General features: G+C 39.4%; 1 protein-coding gene across 7 annotated transcripts in view; it reads right to left on the bottom strand.

Annotated features, from left to right (window-relative positions):
- Window positions 1-15,313, bottom strand: part of WDR7 (WD repeat domain 7) — a 174,695-nt gene that overhangs the window by 99,165 nt on the left and 60,217 nt on the right. The window lies entirely within an intron of this gene.

Raw genomic sequence — 15,313 nt, 5'->3', positions numbered from 1 at the left:
AGAGTAAGCCTGTAAAGGCAAGACAATGCAATATTCAAGCACCAGAAAATACCTTCATTAGTTATCTGCATCATGCATAGAGAGCAGGACATGTTATAAATATCACAGTTGACAGGTTTTTTTTTCCTCCCCTAAAGTGAGGAGAATCACTATCATCAAAACTCACTATCCATTCAAGACTATGAAATTCAGGCACACAGTGGCAACTAGAAAAGACTTTCCTTGGGCAGGAAGGTCAAAGACAGGGATTTTATGGTTAATGTTTTCGACCTCATCTTGACATACCACACGGACTGTGACAGATCACAGCCTTGCTATCACAAACAATTAGCTAGTCAACAATTTCTGTTCAGTAGATCACTGTCCTACTGGATGTCTGTAGCTAGTTCCACGATTTCAACAGAATTTTTTTTTTTCCCCTTTGTTTGGTTTTAAAATCCACCACAGATATACCTGGTGCTGCTTGGGATGCCAGAGATAGCACCTGGTCTTTTCTGAGAAGGAAAACGGATCAGAGGTGGTGATAAGGCACATTAATGCCACAAGACCACTACATAGTAAAAATGTGTTTTAAACTGATGAAGTGGGGACCTCAAAGGATTACCCCAAGAAACAGAGTCTACATAGTGTCAGGGTTACAGAAAGTGTTTAAATGACACATGAAAGGCTTGCACACCAAGTTCATATGAGAAATCTGAAATCAATACAAGGGACAGAAGGAATAGCACACCAAAGTTGATGAGCAAAACAACTAAGGGTCATCAGTTGATGTGATGGATTAACAATCCAGGGATTATGAAACTCTCCTATTGGTTTAGTGCCTGAAAAGGCACCAAACACAAACTAATACACTACCTTTTCCCTACCTGGGAAGGGGCCTCAGTGGATGACACCACTGATCCACAGCTTTGTACAGTTTTTCACTCGTCATTTGATTCCATGATGGTAATTATGAGGACCTGGGTTTAGCACAGTGTGAGGTTAAATCGCATTCCAGGTGCTGTCACTAAGCTTTAGAGAATTTTAATCCAAACTCTTGTATTCCAGGCTTTGCTTTTTAATCTGTGGCTCCACAGCCTGCCAGTTCACTCTCCAAATTGGTCATGATGCAGGAAACAGCTACTACAACTAGCTATTATTACACCCTCCCATCTTCTTGCATATTTGGGACTGATAAGCATACTAGGTTTGTAACTGCACTTAACAGTAGCAAGGGAACAAAAAATCCTATTTACAAAAAAGAGAGAAAAAAAGCCCACTATAGAAGCTTACTAAGAATCAAACAAGGCCCTACGTGGTGAATCTCAGCTACTACAAGGTAAATCAAGTATTTTATATCCTAGATTTGGAGGAAAAGCAGCTGATAAGCCCTTAGGCAAAACCAGGTGGTATCTGGGCATTTAGATTTCACCTGCCATGTGACTGTGTTCTTTGCCAAGCTAGTAACTGCTTCTTTTAGGGTCAAAAAACCCCTTATCAGTACTTTGGGAATAATGAAGATATTAAGAGACATGACAGAGGTATCAAAGAGGATTTAGGGACATAAGATTCCTTTCTGGATTACTGGAATGGGATTTCACTGGAGTACACAGGCTGCAGAGAGATGGAGGAGTTCTGGGAGGTTTTATACTTAGAGGAGATACACGTCCAAAGAAGTCAGTGGGCTCAGCTCCGGACAAGCGCTACGACACATAAGTCTTCTAAAATTTGTTTCCACCTTGGCAGCACTGACAACGTGGCAGGAGTTTGCTCCGATACGTTTTCAGTGTGACAACATTCACTCAGCTACAGACTGCAGGACAAGACCTGTCTCGAAGGGGACCAAAGGACTTTCAGAGCATGCAGATCACCCCACAGGGAGGGCACAGAGTTCCAGATATGCAAGGAGAAGCAGCGTGGGTGCCCTCGAGTGACTGCAAGTGGAAAGGGCCTGGTAACAGACAGTGATGAGGACCACTGGAGCCACGCAGATCACATCTTTCTTCATTGCTCAAAGCAGTCCCTAAGGGACAAAGGGACTTTGGTATTGTTTAGCCCCGAGTTATAAGAGGTGTTCTGTACCCAAACGCTAGACACTATCTTTGGCTATTTTTATAAAATATATGTAGTTAAAAATGAAATTGTGGCTTGACATTCCAAGCCTTATCCAGTATCTGTGTCATCTTTCACCAGTGAGTTCAAAAACTTTTTAAAAAAATTTGTATATATATTAAAGGTTTCAGGTCTTTGTGTTAATTCCTGAAGCAGTGACATAGTGATGTAAAGCAATCTCAGGGCAATAGTATTTAGATACCTAAATAATAAACAAGCTAATTTCAGAAATTTTTTTTACTGCTGATGATGCAGAACCATACTTAAATTCATATTCTGCAATGGATTTATAGGATCGCACATAGAAAACAGCTTACATGTTGTTGCATAAAACCGTAGCCAGGGATTTCAGGCCACAGATACAGATGCCCAGTAAACCTAAGACAAACAAAGAACTTCCTACAACTTCTGAAGTTGCTTCCCAGACTAAAGGAAATCTTTAAAAAGTTGGATGTTATATATTTAACAATGTATTGGTCATCAGGCAGTTGATTTGTGTAATAACCTGCACAAGCTTCTGGGAAAGTGGCAATTTCCACATGGAAATTCCTAGAGTTGAGAGTTAAGGCATATCCCAATTATTGCTACATTCGTAAGAACATTCTTCCACTGACAAATGGGTAACTTGCACAAGTAAATACTGCTAAAAGTAATGGATACTATGCATGTTAATGGCAAAACAGCTTCTTAAAGCATTTGGTCTATGACTAAAGCTTACTTATCCCAAGACACGTAAACCTTACCAGCACTGTAATATTTAGCAATCAAGTTTAAATTTACTGTGATGGATTAAGGAAAATCTGAGCTGTATTTGCAACCGTTCATTACTTCTGAAAATGCTGTACCTTAGAAGTCGTAGTACGTCATAGCTGCAACCGAAAGCAGTCAGACGTGAGGAAGTGAGCACCTCCCGGAGGGAGTGCCGTTACCTGCCTCAGGCTCATTATATCAAAAGGCCTCCAGAGCTGCTTCACTCTCCTACTGCTCCAGCGTAGGCTTTAAATGACTTCTCTGGCAGCTATCTCATCAAGGTATCATATATGAAGTAAAACTCCTATACCAAGACTTGCTGCGCCTTTGGAGACATTCTTCAATGTAAGACGAACAGTTAAGATAACATGGCAATTATTTCAGGCAAAACAACAGCTGAAGATAAGGCGGCTAAGAATTACGCCGACACTGGTGACCTTACCATTTCCCAGATGCATCACCCAACAATTTACACACTAGGTTTAAAATCAAACTAAGCTCGAAAAATATTCTTCCAGGAATAAAATCCTCATTTTTGGGGAGGGCAGGGATGGAAGTGGAAGTCTTCCCTCCCTCCTCTCTTCAGAACGTAAATCTCTGAGAAGTCTCCTGGCAGAAAGGAGCAGTCTAAGTCTAGCTCCAAAGGACAGGAATCCCTAATGTTCAACTCATTAATTTTTAGGATGGTACTTGCATCAAGAAAAGGACAGAAATAGTGTCTATGCATTCCAGCATCTCTTGAAATGATCCAAATCAGCCCTGAGGAATGTTTTTGGCACCAAGGCTGGGAGAGGATGGTGCCGGGGGATACTACTGCTGTTGCCTCTGCCATCAACATTATGCAGTTAAACAGAAGATTTCCATTTTCACAACTGTCAGTACTGTCTTTCTCTAATACAAAACTCTCTAAAATAAGACTGAAAAGATATTAGTTAATGTTTCCAGAAGTGCATACTTTAAAAATATATTACGTTTTCCAAAAACATAATCATCTTAACTGTTTCATAACTGGCAGACATCCCTACTTCAACTGTGTAATCTTCTCATGCAATTTGCTTTGATAGTGCTATGCCATTATAACATCTTTCTCCTACATAGCTTTGAAATCCAAGGCTAACACTTTGTTGTACATTCAGAGACATTAAACAGATTATTAAATTAATACAGCAAATCTTGTTTCTATTTCAGACCTGAAGAAGGCTAGGTGTATTCAGATTTGACTTTTTCAGCTATATTAGTTTGAACAAATAAAAAATATTACCTTTGTATATTGCTTTACAATACATAGATGCTATAAAAAGGAGTCTTGCCAGCAGACATGGCATGACTGCATGGGCCTTTAATATGCAGAGGAGATCTGTCATATCTGTAAAAATCACCACCTATCAGACAGAGGGAATTACCAACAGAGTGTTTCATTCACCATTTTGGATAACTGGTCACTTTAAAAGTCCTCTTTCACTTTCTCCTCCCAACCCAGTTTTGATGATCTGACATCCATTTCCATGGAAACTGCGGCAAAAAAGAGCAGCCTTCAGTTGAAGAATTTGAGATTTTGAAAGATTCAGCTGTGGCTGACGACAGTGACACAACTGCCCTTGCTTACGGGGGGAAAAAGGCTCAATCACAATATTTCAAAATGAAAGTAATTTGTTATGCATGAAAAATTATGTATCTTGAACTTCCATTCTCCTTAGTGCTTATATTCAGATTTTGTTACTAGATACCACGTGTTAGTAGAAATAAACCACCATCTTCAAACATACAAGTAGAAGGATCAACTGAGGCAAAGAGCAGGAGCAGAAAGGAGAGCAGCAGTGGAGCAATGCTGCTTAACACTTATCCTGCACCTAGCCTGGCTTGCTGTAGCAAAGAGGAACATCTTGTCCTTCCTGTTTAATGAATCACTACTAAGCCTAGGTGCCTTCCTGATCAGAGAGCTACTTGATAAACTTCTACATTAAAACAAAGCATTTTTGGAAAAAGATGCTTCCTATAGATATTTCTGAAAATCTTGTAGCTGGATTTCATGTTTTCAAAAGGCAATCTTAAACATGCAAGAATGCTCTCATGCATTAATTGCTCTCTTTAAACCTTTTCCAGTTCATAATTCATAGGTTACACTAAATAAGAACTGCCATTAAGTCCATTATTTTAAAAATTAAATACTTTGTTGTGTAAAAATGAAGATTTTTCTCTATACAGATAGGGAATATATCTAAATATATAAATATTCTCACTGTATAAGAAGGTGGCACATAATGATTGCTTGTGAAGAACAATTATTTCGCAAGCATATTAAAAACTGGACTGTTCTATAATATTGTTCTTGGCCTATTATTATATGTTGACTCTTTTTTTTAAGGTTGAGTTAATTTACACACTTTTGGGCAAGCAAAAACTTAAACCAGCAGAACCCACAGAATTCTAAAATGTTAACAAAATGTAATTGTTTCAAGAGTCAAAAACATGTATAATTAATTCCAGATTTTAATTGAGTATTATTTCACCATTACTTTAGATGTTTCATCAGTAAAGTCAACTAAAAATATTCTTTTTAAATCAAGTATGAGAAATAGGGACTTACTCCTTGTATCAACTGTTTTTCTTTCTTGCAGATAAATCTTACTTGCTACATAATTCTTGTACAAAGCAATATATCTTATACACAGCTTTACTGTTTTAAGTTGATACTTCTCAAAGATAACAGTATAAATGAAGAAATGGTATTTAGATGCATGTTTTCAAACTAAGATTTGCAAGACTACTATGACTGAAAATTTGTGGTTTCTATTCCTTCTGTCTCGCTATTTACTGATCCATACAGTAAAGCCTTCACAATAGCTGGTGAGCAGTAACTAGCAAGGACAGGCAAGCCAATGTCATTCAAACATAGCCAAAAGGACAGGATTTTATTGAATCAAAAGTTAACAAGATACCCCATAACGGCAACGGGGTGCTGCTAGCAGCTGAAACAGGAAGAAGGTATTTACTCAGCCATCTACTCAGTTTACTGACGCTGGCCTCCCAACCCCCCTTTTATTTTTACTTATACATGTAAGAATTTAAATCTATATCTGTATCTCTATACTGCAAAGTTATCAGTGCCCTCCCTAATCGAGGCTCAAGCAAATCCCTCCAGCGCAGACTAAACCAGCCGACAGCTGGAGCAGGAAACCGCTCGCCGTTCCCCGCGCTGCGCGAGGGGCAGAGAGCCCCTGGGGCCGGCTGGGGCCACAGGGCCGGGACCTGCCTGTGCGGCAGAGCAGCGGTGCCGCCGGGAGCGGGGCTCCGTGCTTCATCTGAACACTCTCCCTGCTGACAGCTGGCCCGCCGGACCCACGCGACGCACTGAGCACGACTGCAAAGGGAACAAGGCTGTGCAAGACGCGCGCAGTGGGGCAAGGACGCTTGATACTTGTGGCCGGGAGAGATGCGCGCGCCGCCAAAAGCAAGGGAAGGGCCGGGACACGCACACAGCATCCGTCCGCGGCACAGAGGCCAACACTTCAGCCTGCGGAAGTTTCGCTGTATTCGCTGCCAGGGATGGGAGGGCAGCAATGAGAGAGACCACCACCACAGTCCTGGAGGAGACACGGGTCTGCTGTTGCTGCAGAGCTGAACAGCGCAGCTTCTCTCAAGCTGCCAATTTACAGGAAAAGCTCCAAGCTTCCTCTGGAGCTTCCGTCTCACGTTAATCAGCACACGCTAACACAGGACACGGAAATAACGTGCAATACGAACGAGACGCAGCTGATGGGGTCTTTGAAAAGACAGCGTAGTCTGCTGGAAAGACGGAGCCAGGATCATACTTCCTAAACCGCAACGCAGGACTCCTGCCGCTGGCATGCACAGAGCATCCACTGACTAGCGCTGGAGACAGCGAGCAGAAACAGTTATACGAAGAAGAGAAAAAAGGAAAAAAGGTTCAGGCTAACATATACATCAGGAAAATCCAACTCATTACTCCACTTTCTAAGGCAGTTGCCTAGTAAACAGGTAACGGTCTACCAAAGTCCTTCCCCCCATGTCAGCACTACTAAAAAGTAAACCGAGAATCAATCTGGCCCAGATCTCTACAATAAAAGTATGCTACAACGCGCACCCTTCTTTCACAAAGTGGGGAGAAAAAAATACAACAGAAGAGGAGCTCGCTTCATCAACACAGGAACCCTAAGGAAACTAAAGATCTCTCTTACAGCTGCGAAACACAGTAACATCACACTGGCGAGGAGAGACACAGGCATGTTTTCCTGTTTGTGTTCTGGTCCAATTCCCGCTTAGAAAAATTGCGTTTTGCACATTAAAATTGATTATACTAATTTGTTTGGGATATCAAACTATTTTGTTTCTTATGTAACTGCACACGACTAATTAACATTTGTTAGCACAACTGATATTTGATATTTTGCTACAAGAGACTAGCCAAAAAAAACGAATCCAAAACAGACAAAACTGCCCATACTCAGCAATGAATCTACTTTAACTGAACCAAAACACTAAAATAATAACCAGAACTGCTGAGAAATACTTTAGCACATAACATTTTGCATAGCAGTAAGCGTGACAACCACAGGAGATGTGACTGAGTTCCACGGCCCCAGAACATAAACGCAAACTTAAGAACAAAACCAAAAAACTTTGGATATACATAGTTTGCATGTCATTACTTCATGGGCTGTATTTGGAAAACTGTTTTGCATCCAATTTTTTAAAACTGTTCTAAAATAACTTGCTAGGTGCACATTGGTTACCCAAAATGAGTTTAAGCTTTACTGAAATAAATCTTCCAACTTGTGAGTATTTGTAGGAGCAGTTCAACCAGACCCTAAGAGAAGCCAGTGATTTCAGTTTATCCTTCAGCCTTTTCCACCGGGGCTGGGATTTCAGCAGTGCAGAGGAACGGGAGCATGCCGGAGGCCGCAGCGCAGGCTCCCAGCGGAACGGCACTGGAGGAGACACACATCCCACCCTCCTGCCCGGAGCCACAAGCAGCCCTCAACATCTTATCTTTACCTGCAGGAAGCTTGGTGGTTGCCGTCAGGTCCATAAAGGACCGGTTAGGACAGTGGGATGGATGTTCAGGTCAGCAACGCTGGTCTTCAAATTCAACTTTTCCCCTAGGGCAAAGCTTTTGTGAAGGAAGCCGTTTCATAAGGCAGCTATCCGGAGCCTGCAGAGCTAGCGCTGCGAGGGCTGAGGAACAGCCGCGCTTCCTCACCTCTAAGCCACGTTCAACTCCACCCAGCAGAACCTCGTCCACACCAGCAAATGCACAACGGTGGTTTTACTCACGAGGCAAAACATCATCACAGCTGAGTGCTATGCTGAACATGCAAACCTCCCGCAGAAAAGATTGTTGATTTTAGCCTCAGAGATTAATTCACTAGAAAAAAAATTAAAATACTATTGCATTAAGGTTAGTTTATGACTATACAGAGTAGATCCTTCTGCTCTGGCCATGAAATTTTTTAGTTTTTTAATAGGCCAAGGTCTGTCCCCTTCAAGGAACTACTTTGCATATTTTACCACTGATGAAATATCAAGGCATAATGCTGAGCTTCACGCACCATAAATGAACAGGCTTTATAACTCTACTGCTGTGTTTGACACTACTACACTTCACGTGGTCTTTCTAAACATCCAGGGAGAATTGTACCAGTATGTCGACTTACCTACTGCGAAAAGCCATCAAGACTAGCACTTAAATCGAACCAAGCTTTGATTTCCAGGAGGCCCATCCAAAATTCACCAGATTCAATAGGCACCCAACCAGGATGTATATCAAAAATGATCTCGTAGTCTGACAGAAAGAAGACTGGCCTAATGTTAACATAGTATAGCATAAAATATTCCAGTGCCTAAACCTACAGGGAAAACATTTGATATCTCACCACCTTTCAAGATAAGGCAGATCCCAAAGTCTGCCAGAAAAGGCAATAATTAGGGGGCAAGTGACTTAACACAAATTTTTTATTTGGCCCCTTGCCTCAATACTCAGAGAAAACACTGCATAGATTTAAGCATTTTCCCATATATTTTTAAACTTCATTACACTAGTATTAGAATCAAAAAAAGTGAAACTAAGAAGTGTGAGAAAATTGGAAAGCTTTGGTTGTAGTGATAACTGAAAAATGAAACAAGCAGAATAGAAAGAAAACAGGGAAATGAGAATTCTCAATAATATTAAAAATATTGTATTTTAATACTTTTTTTTTTTTTAAAACAACTTGTCTCTTTAAAACCCCACTTCTACATGTGAGGAAATTATTCTCAATAATAATTTAGAAAGATTCTTACAATCAATAGAAAAACCTTTAAATGACTTAAAGAAAGCACCACACCAAAATGTCACTAAGAAAAGATGGGTAGCGAGAAAAAAGAAAACAATTAAGCCATAAAATGTTTTTCTAAGAAAAGAGACATAACTTTTCCCAAGTTAATAAAATGTTTCAGAGTGACTATGGAACAAAGGCAGACCGCACAAAGTTGGAAGAAGACATCTGTCACCAAAGCCAGACAAAAGAACATCCGTCCAAGAATCGCAGATCGATTCTCACAAGTCCTGACATACAACACACACAGGGATGCTGACACCCCACTGCACGCACAGAGCAGCAAGGTGCAAGTACGGATACTAGTTAGTCACTTTATGTGAAACTTGGATTTTAAGCTGTGTATCATCAAGTAAACAGAGATATTAAAAAGTATACAAAATTAAAAAGGAAAAATGAAATTTGCAAGTAGATATTTATAGATGAATGCATGTTAAAGATTGCTTTTCAAGCTACACTAAAAAAATCAGTTTTTAACCGATTCTTCAGAACTGCAAATATAGCTTTCATGTAACACACTTTTTTCACTGAAATACATGATAGTTAAGTTAAATACTTTTTTTGATTTAAAAAGTTACTGGCTTTTGTGATAAGTCATGGCATCTATATTAAAAATGTAATGGTGTAAATACATATATAGGGAAAGAATGATAAACAGTTAATTTTTAACTGATACATTAAAATATCCATGCTTTAAACCCTACAGTTCTTTCAGGGCTTTTATTCTCAGCACAGCGCTGCATTTCCATCAGGCCGGGAAGACGGGAAGGGCTGCGTCCAGCACCTCGGCCCCGCACAAAGGCAGCAAACAAAGACCTCAAGCAGCCCTAATCCGTTATTGTCTCCGGCTACCCGCAGCCCGAAGACTGTGGGGGTAATTGTAAGAAAGTTTTGCCCCTACTTTTAGGGCCAGTTCCTTACGAACAAGCTTTCTCAATGGCAAACACAACAGCTGTTGAACAAAGTGAAGCCGGCACACATGTCCAACTGCGTTATTTCATTTTTCGGATCCGTAGGTCATAAGCTGAAGAAGAACTGATGCTGCCTTCCACAGAGGACAAAGATATTTAAGAAAACAGCAATCCAAGTTTTGCAGCTTATATGTTAAACAAATCTTATTTTGTCATTTTTATTTTAGTTTGTTAGCTTGTTAAGGCAATTTTTTTTTAAATCTACAGTTATTTTTAAAAATGTCAGCTATTTTTAAATCAATATAAATATTATAGCTTGACACAAACTGATGGACTGGTCTGAATTTGGCTCTTTATCAAACCTTGCTCAATTCCTTACGCAGCTGCCAGGAATAGGCTAATGACAGACTATGCCTGGCAAGGGTGCTACGGCCATCAGAATTGTTTAAAACGCGGAATTCCCTGAAACTGCTATGCTGTACACTTCTATATCCATTAGAAAAGCATCCCCCAAACGAACTAGCTTTCTTGTATTAGTACTTAACGAATACATGTAGCACTATCCCAACAATGACATATGCCATTCAGACAGATGTCAAGCCCGTAACCCTGTTTTACAAAGAGCAGATCTCTCTATGGAGTTTATTGGGTGACATCTGCTTGAGTGACAGATGCCCACATCTTTTCAAAGACAGGCAGCTTTGCTGGAAAACCAACTGATCCCGAGTTTTTACATGAAGTATGCTTCCTAAAAAAACAAAACAAGAAAAGCAACAGAATTACCACCTATAATTTCATGCTTCCTTGCAGATACCTAATGACAAATTGTAAGAACCTAGATTGAGCCTAGATTCTAGATTAATCTGATATACAATTATCTATTAGACACATTTGTCAAAGTGCTTTGGAATTCCAGTTAGTGCACATGAAAACTCCATTAAAAATTAACATTTACTTGTTAAACAACCTGAATCCCTGAATTAACATTCCATTCTTAATTGCAACAGAACAGACCAAGTGACAGAAAAGAGCGTGTATTTTCTCTATTTTCTTAATTAGCATCTGAAAGAGATGAAGTTTGCTTTAAATGACAAAACCTCACTTTTCTGGTGTTTTCCATAATAGTCAGTGCATGATATGGTAGACGGTTTTCCAGTGAGTGATTAAATACAAATTAAAAGCTTCTTTGATCTCCCCATGACAGACTTTGGAGATACAAAAATGTATGTGACAGGGTTTGTAGAAGGTTCTCGGGTTTGGTCTAACCTACTTAAATGAAACCCAGCAGGAACTTTGTCCAGAGACTGACTCTTTCGGTGCCCTTATTGTGCTAAACAGTGGGTCACTGCCTTGTTTGCTGGGGATGGCAGATGGCCGCATTCGTTGTGTATTTCCACTCCACACCAAATTTTCCGGGGAAGTCTGGCCGGCAGTGGGAGGGAAGCAATACACAACTGCACCTGCCGCTTCCACTGCAAAGATGCCCAGCTCCAATAGCAAGAAAGAACGCAGAGAAACCAAAGAGCTGGTCAAAAACTCAATGTATTTAAAAAAAAACAAAAACAAAAAACCCCAAACAAACACTGTACAAAGCTTTCAGTAATCAGTTTGATGAAATACCTTCTTCTGTTAAATTCGAAGCTTTGGGGCTAGAAATTGTAATGCTCCATAGAAAAGTCATATGAGATATAGGAACTACATTAAAAATGAATTAAAATAGTTAGATGATACCAAAATCAGAAACTCCAAGCTGCGTGGGGAAAATAAGAATTACTCAAAATTACTGCAAACAGATGCCACGCACCACTGCACCTCCTCGGTAGCTGTGGTGTGGTGAAATACAAGATGAAACACAAACACAATCCTTGCCCGCATATTCCAGAATCATTACGATAATACAGACACATATTTCTACTGATTAAAAGGCTACTTTTAAGTTTAGAATATTCGATAATTTAGGGATATTTCTCACTTCTAATTTTGCCACTTATAGGGTAACCATTGCTTAGAAAATTACTATTCCTTATGCTCAAAAATACATTTGTGGATACTGAAGAAAAAGATTTAACTATTTAAACTTTAAATTTTCAAGCTGATAAACATTTATCAGTTGGGTTCCTAGATTTTATTTTTCATATAACCTTTCGTATGCACACTGCTGTATTCGCTGGAACTTTCTCATCTATCCAAAATGGTAACTTCTGTACAATTCACAAGTCAAGGGTAAGAGTGTGCTTGACTGAGACTTTTTTTCTGCCATGCAAACAAAAAAAAGTATTTTTGGAGCATCCCATTATTGCCTTAACTTGCTACGAGGATTTTCAGTGGGTAAACGCAGAAGCAGTTTTCAAACAGCTATTTCTCCCTCTATGCAAGGGATCAGACTGGGGCAAGGAGAAGGTTGACTCCTATCTCTCCAGTTCCGCGCACCAACATGTCATGACATCGTGCTGCAGAAAATGGACTATATCATATACAACATTTACACAAAAAGAAACTCAAGGAGAGAAGAAGAAAAAGAAAAAAGAAAAAAAAAAAAGGCAGCATTCCTTGTCTTCCCTTTGCTCCAAGGGAAGCATGGCAACGCTCGGTTCTCCTGCAGAGGCCGAGAGAAGCAGGGAATTGCAGGGGTAACAGGCAAGACTCTGGATTATCTGGATTGACCTGTCCGGCCAGGCACGTGCCAGGCTGTTACTAACTCTCCTAGGACCAGCTAACCCAGTGAATCGCATTGCTCGACAAATACCGGTGTCGCACACAGCCAGCTCCATACAAATTCACCAGACTTCCTACATGCTCCGGACCCATCCTAGTCATCTGTCCACCCCACCCCCCTGCCGCTCGGCACACCAGATTCTGAGTTTTCTTCATAACATATGCATTTATTTTATCATCCTTGAAACTAGGATTTTTTGCTAATGTAGAAAAAAAAATGTTCTTTTTTAAACTTTCTTAGACAAATAAGTAGTCTTGTTTCTGCACTTAAAACAGCTCAGATCCCACATCTCTAGGCTTTTGGAATTACAGATCCTTAAGAATAAATCACATTTCAATCCAAATTCTCAACTATTCTGATGCAGCAATTCACTATGTCATATCAGATTCCTGTAAAAAATTTATTTGTATTGCTAAAAGTTAAGATGATATCTAAGAGCCTAAAATTATATTCAAAATGCTTTTTGAAAAAATCCAAGTTACTTTCATGAGGAATTGCACAATTCTGCGCACTGAGGTCAGTAGATTTATGACCAAGTAGGAGAAAGAATGCTACTGTCCATGAATGAGCTGAAGTTGTAAAAGCAAAATATTTTTCTGGTTTTGAAGACAGAGCCAATTTTCTAAACAACTCCTGCTTATGTGTTTTTAAATGCTTAATAGGCACTGAAGTATTACCGAAGCATTTTCCAGAAACAGGCTTCAGTGTTTTTCAGCCAGCTAAGCTAAAATACTTTAATCTCTAAAAGGACTGATGTGAAAGTGATCCTTTTAAAAAATTATTTGGATAAATGAAAGTGTTTGGTGGATCTCAAGTTTAACTGAAAAAATTCCTGTTGACCACTGCACACTAGCATTACTTTGTGCAGTCAATCAATAAATATTAGGTTTAAAATACTGCTATAGAAAGAAGCTGCATCATGATTTAAACTTCACCTTGTCATGCTAAAAATATCTCAATTAAAACCTTTTTTTTTTGGGGGGGGGGGTGTTGGGCGGTATTCTAGTTGTCCAGCTTGATGCTTTTTAAAAAAAATCAATTGCTTTTAATAACAGAAGTACTTTTCTTGTAAATAAAATTGTTACTGCTGTTAGACTTTAGCAGTATACTGAATAGCTTTCTGAAAACCTCAAAATTCAAGAGTCTAGCACAGCAAAAGATGCAAATCATGTGGAACTTACTCCACTAAAGAATCTCATCTTCAATGTCTTTCCCTTGAAAAGAACACAGGATGCTGAAGGGGGAAAACGCTGTCCTAGCTATAATACACACGTGTTCATAATACTGCTAGCTCTTACTAAAAATTCCAGGAAAGGAATCAGAAAGTCTCCAACAGACGTGGAGTCAAGGAGAAGGAACTGTTTCTGTAGGAAACGCTGATGTAAAGGAAAGGCTGAGAAAAAATTGTATTTCAGGCCCATTCATTAATTTCTTTTCATTTTTTTGAGGGTCAATCTTCTATTGATTGCTGTTTCTCGACAGGTTCTGCATCTTCCTCTAGCCATCAAAGGCAATCCCAGGATCACACCTCCCTCGTGGCTATTTCAGGTTAGCCTTGTATCCCCTCCCTTAGGTTAGTACTCACTATTGCAGACAGTCTGTCCTCCCACCAACCACGAGTCCTGTCTCAGTCACCTTCAACCAGAGACTTAACCCAAAACTACGCCTGTCAGGCTAACAGACTTCCCATCAATCGATATAAGTAGTTTTCTTTTAGACTCTCACAAAAATCTATGCAAGGCTCAGTGAAGTCTTCGAACCTAAAAGGTAGCTCTTGCACTCTATAATCTAAAGTATGCCACGCTAAAATGCATGTTTTAGTCGTTCAGATTATATCCTCAATATCGATACCCTCTTAGATATTTCCCTTATGACAAATAAGTATGGGGGGGGTAGAATCCAAAGATATGCACTTCTAATTAAATGCATATTTCTGTACTGTCCATTAAGGCATATTCTGAAGTGACAGACCAGAAATTTTGACTTTATCTGCCCATCTACAACAAACTAGAACAATGGTAAAAAGCTATATTGGTATTATAGAATTGAAACACACTCGAGTTCTGCGCATAACAAACTAACACCACTTACTTATTGATGAAAAAAATCTCAGCTCAATCAGGCAGACTGTGACGGTAACATTTATATCAGTTTTTTCACTAACATAATTCATTTAAGGAATTAGTAGAAACAATTACCCTTCATTTTTCAAGAACTGCAAGCTAAGCCTGCCAGTTATAGGCAGATTCAAGAGTAGAAAACACATATAATGAAATATAAATAATGTTGCAGAAGTAGCACAATAACAGTGCACTAATTACAGCAAAGCAGGTATTTGGTTTTAGTCTAGAGCTCTGCATTTTCTTCTCTTTAAACTTTTTTCTACTCTTCTTTTTATTTCTAATTGCATACACTTCTTCATAAGCAGCGTTAGTGTTTCATTTTCTTATGAAAAATATGGAATTTTAGCATGAAGTGTTCTGTCTCCTCTGCACTATACATGTCAAAAG

Source organism: Apteryx mantelli, chromosome Z (assembly GCF_036417845.1).
Source record: "Apteryx mantelli isolate bAptMan1 chromosome Z, bAptMan1.hap1, whole genome shotgun sequence".
Taxonomy (NCBI): domain Eukaryota; kingdom Metazoa; phylum Chordata; class Aves; order Apterygiformes; family Apterygidae; genus Apteryx; species Apteryx mantelli.
Note: the sequence above shows the minus strand (reverse complement) of the source record. Positions and strands in the feature narration are given on the sequence as shown.